At 40.0% G+C, this 13,463-nt stretch overlaps 1 protein-coding gene across 2 annotated transcripts in view; it reads left to right on the top strand.

Moving 5' to 3' along the window:
- The window catches only part of LOC120523740 (protein diaphanous homolog 3-like), a 933,584-nt gene that overhangs the window by 692,834 nt on the left and 227,287 nt on the right, over positions 1 to 13,463 (top strand). The gene's annotated exons all lie outside the window — the stretch shown is intronic.

Below are 13,463 nucleotides of genomic sequence, written 5' to 3'. Positions count from 1 at the left end.
CAAATCCACCTCTGAATGGCTGAAGAAAAACAAAATGAAGACTTTGGAGTGGCCTAGTCAAAGTCCTGACCTGAATCCAATTGAGATGCTATGGCATGACCTTAAAAAGGCGGTTCATGCTAGAAAACCCTCAAATAAAGCTGAATTACAACAATTCTGCAAAGATGAGTGGGCCAAAATTCCTCCAGAGCGTTGTAAAAGACTCATTGCAAGTTATCGCAAACGCTTGATTGCAGTTATTGCTGCTAAGTGTGGCCCAACCAGTTATTAGGTTCAGGGGGCAATTACTTTTTCACACAGGGCCATGTAGGTTTGGATTTTTTTTCTCCCTATATAATAAAAACCATCATTTAAAAACTGCATTTTGTGTTTACTTGTGTTATATTTGACTAATGGTTAAATGTGTTTGATGATCAGAAACATTTTGTGTGACAAACATGCAAAAGAATAAGAAATCAGGAAGGGGGCAAATAGTTTTTCACACCACTGTATATACACACACACATATAAACATATATATATACATATATACACATAAATCCTCATATATACATATATATACATATCTACATAAACACACATACATACACACACATATATAAACATATATAAACATATATACATATACATACATATCTACATATATACATATACACACATACATACATATATATATACAGTATATATATATATATATATATATATATATACATACACACTCATTGGGGTGCGAGCAAATGTTGCTGGGGGTGGCAGAATCCATCAAGGAAGAAAAATGAAAAACATTATTTGTACAAAATCTTAATTTTTTTTATCCATTCCTAAATAATTAAATGGGCAGGCTATTTCGTATCAGTGCATTACGCTGTTTGTTAAAACGGATGACTCCCGCTCTTACGTGCAAGTCTGCGTAGATATTATGAACTATCGTATTTGTTCAAGTTCTATTTAAATTTTAAATAGAAGGAATTTTTATTTAGTCGACAAAAATATCTTTGGTAGGAATGGAAGTTAAATGTAGGCATCAGTGCATACATTTTTCTTCACCATACAAATGTAAACAGTAAATTCACCTTACATTCCAACCAAAGATATTTGTGTCGACTAAATCAGGAGTGTCAAACTCGATTGCACAGGGGGCCAAAATCCAAAACACACTTTAGGTTGTGGGCCGAACAGGATAAACATTTATTTAACACACTAAAACTAAACTTTTAAAACTTTTAAACTTTTAAAACTTAACTTTTTTGAACATAAATATGAATAAAAACAGGCAGGAATATTATTCCAGAATAAATCAACTCAAGGCTTAAATAACTTATAATATTTTGCTGTCCAAAAAAATATATCCTGTCAAAATTATACTAATTCAAATATGAACATGCTGCATAACAAAACCTGGAAATATAAATAAAATGTGTTCTTTTCTGCAATAACAAATCAAATCATTCAGTTGTCTTTGCTCATATGTCATTTTATCAGAGCTGGACGCCTGGCATCTTTTTTTGGCAACAAGTTCGTTTCTGTTTGGTGTGAGGTTCTGTGTTGTGGAGATTCTCAGGATGGATTGCAGGTGCTCATCAGTGAGACGACTCCTGTGTGCTGTTTTGTTAGTCTTTATCACTGAGAAGAGCTTCTTACACAGATATGTGCTACCAAACATGCACAAGGTTCGAGCCGCAAGTAGACGGAGCTGGAGCATTTCTGCAGGATGGAGTGAATAAACTGTGCGGGCCCTGCAGTATCGTACTTTACCTTCAGTGTGCCATTACAGTGCAGCTCAATCACCTCAATCTGAATCTGCACAGGTGCAGTTTCCACATCGATGGCAAATGGGTTGCGAAACAACTCAAAGTTTTTTTTTTGTTCTTCAAAGTCACCAAAGCGGCGTGTGAACTCAGCGCGCAGTGTGCTCAGTTTATCAGCAAAGTGCGTATTTGGGAACACCATAGTGCAGACTTGGTTCAACATTACTTGGCAACAGGGAAAGTGGGGCAAGTTGCACTGGTGCATTTGTGTCTCCCATAAAAGTAGCTTCACTTGAAATCACTTTGTGATTGTGCACGGGTAAAAACGTCTGCTGAAGTGTCAGATTCTTCTTTAACTCTTCTGCTTTCTGTATCTTCTGCATTGCATTCAGGTCTTTCAGGGGATCTTGATGTTTTGTTTCATAGTGCCGTCTTAGATTAAATTCTGTAATTACAGCCACATTAGCTCCACAAATGAGAGACACAGGTTTACCGGCAATGTCAGTAAACATATACTCAGCCTCCCATCGGTTTTTAAAGGCTCTATTTTCAGAATCAACTTTTCTCTTTGGCATCAAGTCGGCTAGCTTCGCAATAACTTGCAGCATCATAAGGTAGACTTGATTAACGTGGTAAGTGTTCGGCAAGGCAGCTGAAGCGCTGCATTATGGGATCTGTAGTTTATTGTGTTACCAGCGCATCATATCCCTGGGCCATTAATAACAATAATATATAAAATGATCTCGCAGGCCTGATATAATTACACGTCGGGCCGAATGTGGCCCGAGGGCCTTGAGTTTGACACATATGGACTAAATAGAACTTGAAAAGATATATTTTTTCAAATGTGATCGCGCAATTCAGATCGAGTTGACGCACACTACAGTACATCGAGTCCACGTGCTATTGTGGTTTTGCCTGCGTGCCTCAATAAGTCACCCTCCCCTCGCTCTTACTTTTTTACTGTTCATCTAATGAATACACTGAGTATGGCTTTACCAAAACAATCATTGATGGCGAATCGATTATTCATAAAGCTTCAATTGGTGATCTGTTTTTCATACTTCTTCTCAAACCAAGGGTGTGCGAGGGTAAAATGAATCGGGAAGCGCTGATCAATGTAATCAGTGTACCATGAAATCATGCATTGACAGAAGTTTCCCTTTGCTTGTATTGCAAAGTGTGATTAAATGCGTGATTTTTTAACATGTTATGGAGCATATGCATCAAAGCTTCTCAGCTGTGCTTGTGCTAAGAAAAGGAAACATTTTAAAAATAACGTAACACGATTGTCAATGTAACCTTTTGTAAGTAGTGCCTGGAGGATTCAGTGTGGAGAAACTGTAGAGACAGCGTATGTATTAACTTGTGGATTTTTCTGAGAGTATTTGGTGGCAGCGTCACAAAGTCGCTTCCGTAACACTGCATGCGTTATCTGCGGAGCTCAGCTCAGAGCGAAATTAGGTGAATGGGAGGGGAGATGATGACATGACTCCCCCACCCGCCTTAACTGTCAATCCCCCACAAACACAGTCTCTCGGAATTTGCATAAGCAGGAAGAGATTGTAGTCTTCTGGACTACTACTGGACTAGTTGGCTCACCTCGTTCATGTAGTTGGCTTCGTTGGGGATGAGGCCGACCACGGTTGTATCATCTACAAACTTGACAGTGTGATCAGCAGCTTTATCATTCAATGTATTTACATGCAGATATACAACTGGGATGAGGTGAGTAACCCAGTTAGGCAGAAATCAAAAATCCACATTTACATGTGCAAGTTATCTGGAGTTTTCTTTTAGCAGAACGCTTCAACGTCATTAAATTGCAAAAAAAGGAGTTAGATATCCTCTTCAGCCACCAAGAATCTGGAAACAAGCATGAAGTCTGTGATAGTATTCTTGTGTTTTATATTGTAAATATGTTTAGTGAATCTAACACTTTATGTATAGGTTTGCTTTACCCAGTCACATGCAGCACATACTTTCTTGCTTGTTGTGTAATGAAATTCTGCAAAGGAGCAGAATACAAGTATGTGTGCTTCTTGCAGATATTTGTACTTCAATAAACTGAAGTTTAATTGCGATTAATATTGCAATTGTTAATCGTTGCTTTAAAAAGTATTTGGACACTTAAGTTTTACAAAGCCCTTCCGACAGCAGAGGAAGAGTGGTGACATGCTGTGAGGTACAACGACCTGGGACTGGCCAGATCTCTATAGGTGGGTGCACCTTTTTTGGTCTGGTCACTCTGATGGCTTGTATACTTTGTTATTGTGGATTGGCTTCTTCCAATGGTGTCTGATGTTACTTTTTTCAATGAACATATTGTGGGACTCCGGTTAAGGCATTCTGTGGATGCCTTGTCTGTTGTCTCAGTGTATGCTTTAACCACAGTGAATGATGTCTTAGTGAGGGAGGCGTTTTATTCGCAACTTCGCATTTTGGTTGAGGGGTGCCCGTGAAGTGACACTCCTCTGGTCATTAGTGATTTCAATGCGATCACTGACACTAACAGGGTGGCTATGAGGATTTTGTCAGTCCGTATGGGTCTGGCGACCGTGGTGAAAGTGACTCCATGTTCCTTGACTTTGCAAAAGGTCAGGGGCTGCAAATTGCTGGATCCTGGTTCCAGCTCCCTGAGCCATATCTTTGGGCCAGGTACTCCAATACTGGTGGTGTGGTGAAGGACATCGATCACATCCTGGTGGGCAGAAGCTGGAGGCTCTTACAGAACTGCAGGATCTGCCAGTATTCCCAGAAAGAAGTGTTTCATCTTGTAGGGAACCCTGGATATTACCAAGAGGAGTTGCAGAGCACAGCTTAATGGCAACTCCAGTCTGTACCGTGAACTGAGAAGGGTGGTTGTGAGGGCTCTGAGAGCAGATAAGGAAGCGTTTGTTAGAGGAATCTGTGAGCAAGTGGCATCTTTGTTCTAGGGACCCACATCCTGCTTACAGAGGAATCAAAGCATTATGCATATCCATATCTGTTCAGCAGAGTGTCACAGTGCTTGCATGGACTGGGTGTTGGGCAGGGTCATGGGGTCCAGCAGCTGTGGGGCATCTGTTGGTGAAGAAAGATTCACTGATCATGAGTTTACCGACAATGCTCTAAATTTCGCGGAGTCAGTGGAGGCTCTGATCAGGGCCTTCGAGAGACTGAGTGAATAGTCTTGAGTGTGCATGCTCCCCGACCTGACCTGGACTACTTGATGCACATTACTTTTAATGTGTTACCCTACTACTTTTAAGACTGTGTGGCTGAGTTTAACACTGTACGTTCAGCTGATCAACATAAATGTAGTCGTTTCTGAAGTACTAAAACAGATTATTTCAGCCAGGAGAAGGAATGATGCGATTGTCCAAGCATTCACCTCTGAAAATTTATCGTGTGGATGCTTCCTCCATCTTCTACATGTAGCTTCTTGGAAGGATGGGCAAAGCTAACAGAGTGTAAATGACATCTACAGACTACAAAATCATTAACTGAAACCAATGGTCACATAATCGGGTGACTCGCAGAAAACTGTATGTCTGTTAATCATTTTTCTCAGTGAAAAATAACTCGGTTTCTCTAACTAGAAAAAGAGTTTACATGGCAGTTTAAAAATGAGGTTTCTATGAAAACAGGGGTTATTGAGGTACATGTAAACACACTGATTGACAGTTTATATCATTCAGTTTGATTGGCACAGCCATCACTATGATAGTAGGGGAAAGGAACAAGTTATTACAAATATTTATTCATGTAGTGATTCCTTTGTTTAATTCCTTTATCACAAACATTGTAAAGCATATATATATATATATATATACATATAATGGTTCCGGCGCCGCATCCGAGTGGCAGCCTTTCCAGCAGCTCCGTATACGACTTTATCTTTTTACCTTTTTATCTCTATTTTTCTCTATTTCACTGATCACTTCTACCACTTTCTTTTATGTGGAATTGCTCCCTGGACACTTTTTACACATTTTTACTATTTTACTATTTGACATGGATTTTACACTCCGAGAATCGCCTATTCAAGTAGTCAGCTTAAAGCACTGAGAAGAAATGCTTATGCGGTGTGGTTCCTTATTTACCTGACGAGGTAAGAAGACGATATCGGGGGCAGCCGAGCGCAAAGATAAAAAATAAGATTAAATCGAGAAAATGGCGTTATAAACCGTCGGTGCCTTCTGTGATCCTGGGAAATGTAAACTCACTACAAAATAAGATCGACGAACTGGCTGTGCTGGTGAAAAATGTCAGAACCTACAGAGAATGCAGCTTGCTGTGTTTTAGTGAAACATGGCTAACGTCTATCATCCCAGATGCTAACGTGGAGCTACCCGGGTTTAGCACAGTTAGAGCGGACAGAGACGCAAGTACCTGTGGAAAGAAGAAAGGAGGAGGACTCGCTCTCTATGTCAATACAAAGTGGTGCAACTCAGGACATGTAAAGCGTTAAAATCTCCACTTGCTGCAGGGACATCGAACTGTTGGCCGTAAGTCTGCGCCCTATTACTTGCCCAGAGAGTTTGGACACGTGATTGCTGTTATTGTTTACATCCCCTCAAGCGCGGAGATGGCGTGTGACATCATCCATTCCGCAGTTGCTAAGTTACAAACGCAGCACCCTGAGGCACTTGTGCTAATCGCTGGAGACTTTAACCATGTAACGCTGGATAAAACATTACCTGCCTTCTCCCAGTATGTGGATTGTAACACTCGGGAAACAGGACTATTGACCTACTATATGCAAGCGTTAAAGACGCATACAGCGCCACCCACTGCCTGCGCTTGGGAAAGCAGATCATAACCTGGTTCTGCTTCAGCCTCAATACAAACCAAGAGTGAGGCGCTACCTACAACCACACGCTCATTCAGGAAGTGGTCCCTGAGGCAGAGCAGGCTCTGAGAGACTGCTTTGGAACTACAGACTGGGATATATTGCTGGGTCACATAGTGAGAACATTGAAGAGGCTGTTGAATGCACAACTGATTACATCAACTTCTGTATGGACATTGTAGTTCCAGTAAGAACAGTATGCTGCTATGCTAACAACAAGCCATGGATTACAAGTGACATCAAGGGCCTTTTGAACCAGAAGAAAAGGGCTTTTAAAGGTGGTGATAAGCATGAGCTGAAGTGCGTGCAGAAGGAACTCGAGTCCAGCTCAGGGGGCGAAAGAGCAGTACAGGAGAAAGCTGGAGCAGAAGTTGCAGAACAACAGCATGAAGGAAGTGTGGGATGGGATGAAGATTATCACTGGCTGCAGCTCAAGCGGGTGCCGCATCGAGACAGGCGTGGAGAGAGCAAACCAAATGAACAACTTCTTTAATAGGTTTGATCACAGTAACCCACTCTCACCTCGAGTACTGCATCCTCCAACCATCCTTCTGCTGATACCAGCATAGGTGAGACATCCCCACCCACAATTACAGCAGCCCAGGTGAGCAGAGAGCTGAAAAGACTTTGTGCCAGCAAAGCAGCGGGTCCAGATGGTGTATCGCCACGATTGCTGAAGGCCTGTGCGTTGGAACTGGGGAGTCCTCTACAGCGCATCTTCAACCTGAGCCTGGAACAGGGAGAGTCCCAGGCTTTGGAAAACATCTTGTATCACTCCTGTCCCAAAGGTATCACGTCCTAGTGAGCTGAATGACTTCCGGCCTGTTGCTCTGACGTCACATCTGATGAAGACCATGGAGCGGCTGCTGCTTCACCACCTGAGGCCACAGGTCCGCCGCCCTCGACCCTCTGCAGTTCGCATACCAGGAGAAGGTGGGAGCGGAGGATGCCATCATCTATATGCTTCATCGATCCCTCTCCCACCTGGACAGAGGCAGTGGTGCTGTAAGAATTATGTTTTGGACTTCTCTAGCGCCTTCAACACCATCCAACCTCTGCTCCTTAGGGATAAGCTGACTGAGATGGGAGTAGATTCACACCTGTGGCATGGATTGTGGACTATCTTACAGACAGACCTCAATATGTGCGTCTTGGGAACTGCAGGTCTGACATTGTGTGCAGCAATACAGGGCGCCAGGGGACTGTACTTTCTCGGTCCTGTTCAATCTATATACATCAGACTTCCAATATGACTCGAGTCCTGCCACGTGCAAAAGTTCGCTGATGACACTGCTATTGTGGGCTGCATCAGGAGTGGGCAGGAGGAGGAGTACAGAAAGTTAATCAAAGACTTTGTTAAATGGTGCGACTCAAACCACTTACACCTTAACACCAGCAAGACCAAGGAGCTGGTGGTGGATTTTAGGAGGCCCAGGCCCCTCATGGACCCTGTGATCATCAGAGGTGACTGTGTGCAGAGGGTGCAGACCTATAAATATCTGGGAGTGCAGCTGGATGACAAATTGGACTGGACTGCCAATACTGATGCTCTATGTAAGAAAGGTCAGAGCAGACTATACTTTCTGAGAAGGTTGGCATCCTTCAACATCTGCAGTAAGATGCTGCAGATGTTCTACCAGACGGTTGTGGCGAGTGCCCTCTTCTACGCGGTGGTGTGCTGGGGTGGCAGCATAAAGATGAAAGACGCCTCACGCCTGGACAAACTTGTTAAGAAGGCAGGCTCCATTGTAGGATTAAAGTTGGACAGTTTAACATCTGTGGCAGAGCGACGGGCACTAAGCAAACTCCTGTCAATCATGAAGAATCCACTGCATCCACTTAACAGTGTCATCTCCAGACAGAGGAGTAGCTTCAGTGACAGACTTTTGTCACTGTCCTGCTCCACTGACAGACTGAGGAGATCGTTCCTCCCCCACACTATGCGACTCTTCAATTCCACCCGGGGGAGTAAATGCTAACATTAATTTTATTTTAATTCTTTTCATTTTTATTACTATTTAATTTAATATTGTTTCTTTGTATCACTATACTGCTGCTGGATTATGTGAATTTCCCCTTGGGATTAATAAAGTAACTATTTATCTATCTATCTATCTATCTATATACAGTGATCCCTTGCTGTATCGCGCTTTTGCTCTATCGCGGATTTTATATGTAAGCATATGTAAATGTATATTGCGGATTTTTCGCTGATTCGCGGATTTCTGGACAATGGGTCTTTTAATTTATGGTACATGCTTCCTCAGTTTGTTTTGCCCAGTTGATTTCATACAAGGGACGCTATTGGCGGATGGCTTAGAAGCTACCCAATCAGAGCACGTATTACATATTAACTAAAACTCCTCAATGCTATAAGATATGCCTCCTGCGCGGTGCTCGATTGTTTGCTTGTCTCTGCCTCTATCTCACCCTCTCTGACATTATCTGCGCCTGACGGAGGGGGTGTGAGCAGAGGTGCTGTTTGAACAGAAGCTGTTTGCCTAGTGGATATGGGCGCTCCTCTAAGAAATGCCGCTTTATCGAGGTGCGTCCAAAAGCACACTTATTGATTTTTTGATTGTTTGCTTTAATCTCGCGCTCTCTCGCTCTCTCTCTGACGTTCTCTGCGCTTGACGGAGGAGATGTGAGCAGAGGGGCTTTTTGCACAGAGGCTGTTTGCTTAGAAGATACGGACGCTCCTGTAAAAAATGCTGAAAGGCTACCTTCGCATTGATCCCTTCATTGCCGCTGCTTTATCGTGGTGCTTGCATACTTAAAAGCGCAACAGCCCTATTGATTTTTCATTGTTTACTTTACTCTCTCTGACATTCTCCGCTCCTTACGCGCACTTTGAAGAGGAAGATATGTTTGCATTCTTTTAATTGTGAGAAAGAACTGTCATCTCTGTCTTGTCATGGAGCACAGTTTAAACTTTTGACTAAAGGGTGTTATTTCATGTCTAGAGGGCTCTAATAATGTTAAAAAAAGTATTTAGAAGGTCGTAAACAGGTTTTCTATGCTCTAACTGCGAAAATATTAGATTTATAAATAAAGAATCCTACTTCGTGGAAATTCATTTATCTGTCTGGAGCGGATTAACCGCGATAAACAAGGGTTTACTGTATAACTGTGCAGAGAATATTTATAAACAGTGTGGGAGAGTTTATAAGGGCTTAAAATATATAAAAATAACCATAGAAACATATGGTTTCTACTTCGCGGATTTTCACCTATCGCGAGGGGGTCTGGAACGCAACCCCCGCAATCAAGGAGGGATTACTGTATATATTAAATACTGTATATGAAAACATAAAATCTTCTAGTTTCATATAAAGGTCATTGTTTTGGTTTGGAGACCAATTCCTTTTTAGGTAAGATATTTGTTTTTTTGTGGTATGTTCATAGAGTGGCCCTATTCCCTTTCATACTCTTTATTATATACAGTAGATCTTAAGAGAATGCCCTAAATCCCATACTTTTATCACACTGTTTTTGTTGACTGCTGTTGTTCCCCTTACATTTACATTTGTGACCACAGGCAAGTACAAACAGTATGGAGGAATATTTCGGACAAAACGAAATAAATGCGTAAATAAATAAAAGTACTGTGAAATGTGAGCATAAATAAATAAATGTGTCATGAAATGAGAGCCTTAATAAATAAATATGTCATGAAATGAGAGCATAAATAAATAAATGTGTCACGAAATATGTTTTTCGTTGCTTATTTATTTATTTCATTTTGTCCATAACATTCCTGCAAACAGTCATGAAATACGGCTTGAAATAAAACTGTCACTTTCACTCGTCAAGTTGAGAGGGTGGGCTCTAACACGCCTTCTAGTTACTGATTGGTGAATCGATAGCACAAGAATTAATTAGAAAAATGCTTACTACTGCCGATGAAATGGATTCTGCCGAAGATATTACGTATTTCAGAGAGAGAATTGAAGATTTATCGGAAGAAATTACAATGTTGGCGGCCCTTTTAAACTCCGATATAGATTAAACTGTTTTTGAAATTATCAAAGAACAGGTGGAACGGACTCTACTACACTCCAGTTCAGGCTGCTCTGGACGTCCAATCTTTGACATTCCAGCTGAGTCAATAGAACACCTTCTGTTATGCGGTTTAAAAGTACAACAGATTGCAGATCTATATGGTGTATCGGAGAAGACGATCACAAGGCGAATGAGCCAGTTTGATATACGGTAAGCTGCAACGGCTGTATTGGTTTAGGTACTTTGACATGGAATGCCCAAAGCAGCGCCAACTAATATTTTGAACTGAACAACTTTACCACTGATCAGAGCTGTACAGTTGTTTCAAAAAGTAGCTGCGAATATGCAACTGACTTTATACTCGTAAAACAAGGGTCAAATACTCAGTTCTAAAAGGGCCGCCAAAATTGTAATTTCTTCCGATAAATCTTCAATTCTCTCTCTGAAATACGTAATATCTTCGGCAGAATCCATTTCATCGGCAGTAGTAAGCATTTTTCTAATTAATTCTTGTGCTATCGATTCACCAATCAGTAACTAGAAGGCGTGTTAGAGCCCACCCTCTCAACTTGACGAGTGAAAGTGACAGTTTTATTTCAAGCCGTATTTCATGACTGTTTGCAGGAATGTTATGGACAAAATGAAATAAATAAATAAGCAACGAAAAGCATATTTCGTGACACATTTATTTATTTATGCTCTCATTTCATGACATATTTATTTATTAAGGCTCTCATTTCATGACACATTTATTTATTTATGCTCACATTTCACAGTACTTTTATTTATTTACGCATTTATTTATTTATTTCATTTTGTCCGAAATATTCCTCCATAAAACAGTACCAGAACAGGCAGGAGAGAAAGTTACACAATTGTTAAGCATTATTTAAATACATAGTGCCAAAAGGGATTGCAAAATATTGTTTGAAAACCATATAACCTGGAACTGCTGGAAGTTCAGTCTTTTCAATGCAGCCCATGTCTTGCATTGCAGTAACTCCGAGTATTCTTGTTTTAACTTTTCCTCTCATCCTGTCTTTTTCTGATAATCTCTTTTACAGATTTTTTTTAAAGTTAATCTAAATAAATGTTGGTCATACTCTCCCAAAAGACAACTTTGCCTTTTTAATAATTAAATTTCTGGTCTTATTTTGGTCATATGCTTCTGCCATTAGAGTCAGGAGGATAAGTTGTCTAACTTAGAAATAGTGGTTTTAAGAAGTGCTTTTGTGCCATTTCCCAAAGTTCATAAAGCTAAGATCATTTTTCCAAATCAGCTACTTTAGCTTATGCTTCACACATCCTAAATGGTAGCCAACAGCACAGCATGCTTTTATAACATAGAAACAAGTTTTGAAACCATACATGCATTATGATAGCAGTTATCAACAAAAACAGTCATATCCAAACAATACCTTACAAACACAATATAACAGAACTAATCACGCTTTCTACCTAAACTAGTTCTCAAAACATTCAGGTAATTCTTAAGCAAATACCAAAGTGTTAACATTTTCAGTAGCCAAGCTGTTTTTAACATAGTAAGCTTTTTTAGGTTAAAAGAATAACGCATCTTTGTAAAGATCTACTTTTTAAACAAAAGAAGCTCCTTCTGGAAAAAGTTCTGCTTCTTTCTTCGACAATATGCACAACCAGTGTGGTGTAGTAGCCAGAGAAGATTGCTAGTCCAGTACCTGCAGCCACCACACTGTGTGACCCAGAGTAAAGAGAGTTAATGCTTTGACGCACTGAAAGAAAAAAAAATATTCTGATTAACTGAAACTGATATAAAGATTTTAAAAGAATATGCTTTCTTGAGTTAGAATGTTTGAATGATTGGCTTCTATTTTTTTCTAAATCATACACTATAGCAAGACAAGCATGTGAGCTTTGAATGGGTTGAATTTTCAGGAAAAACAACTTGGACTGCAAATGATTAACTTGGAACTTGTGAATCTCAGAGAATGTATTTTCTGGACATTTTCATCACCTTGCTTCTGTAAAGTGAGATTGCAAGCCATTAAGTTCTTGTCCTAAAAAATGTGTTTTGCACATGATGTGTGTTGTCATATTCAAGATGCAGTAGCTCTGTTAAATTCATGTTCTGCTTGTTTATAACTAACAGCAGCCAAACTGAGTCTGCTCTTTTAATTTGTGTAGTGTTGCATTTACCTGGTTTTGGTGCCAGGTTTTTCTCTAACTTTCAAAACTACTGTCTGCACACAAATGCAGTAATTTTCTGCAGTTTTCCATTAAAGTCAAAAGTATCCGTCTATCTATCTAGCTATTTATCTATAATATCTAGCTAGCCAGCTATTACTGTATATAGCACATTTCTATTGGCCTAGCTATTTACACTTTCCTGCCTATTTATCTCTCTCTTTGTCTGTTTATCCTTCTGTCCATCCATTCATTGATTCCTGTTTGTCTGTCTCTCTGTTCTTCTAACCTTTCATCCCTCCAAATATACTGTATATGAAAACTAAACAGTTAATTTAAATTAAGCTGGTCGTGATAAGTGTACAATTAAAAATTTTGAAATGAAAACGTTTTAAGTGATAAATACTACCACCATATTCATTTGAGTTTTTCACTTTTTCTTTCCTCCCAAATTAGAAAAGCTCTTCTTAAAAGAGGACTATACTTTAATGTACAAAATATCTGGAATTTGGGGATATTAAAATTTAGCATGCCTTATTTATAGACTGTGTAAGCTTATATATGCTTAAAATGGGATATTTTGGAAATCACTGGTTTTGAACATTCAACACACTTTAAATAAGAATAAATTTAAAACGGCTTGCGGACAATGATGATTCCTACTAATTATGCATTTTTATGAGGCTTGGCAATGTGCCTTTCAATAAAGCCCTTTT

Source organism: Polypterus senegalus, chromosome 2 (genome assembly GCF_016835505.1).
Source record: "Polypterus senegalus isolate Bchr_013 chromosome 2, ASM1683550v1, whole genome shotgun sequence".
NCBI lineage: Eukaryota > Metazoa > Chordata > Cladistia > Polypteriformes > Polypteridae > Polypterus > Polypterus senegalus.
This window is presented reverse-complemented; position numbering and strand designations above follow the sequence as displayed.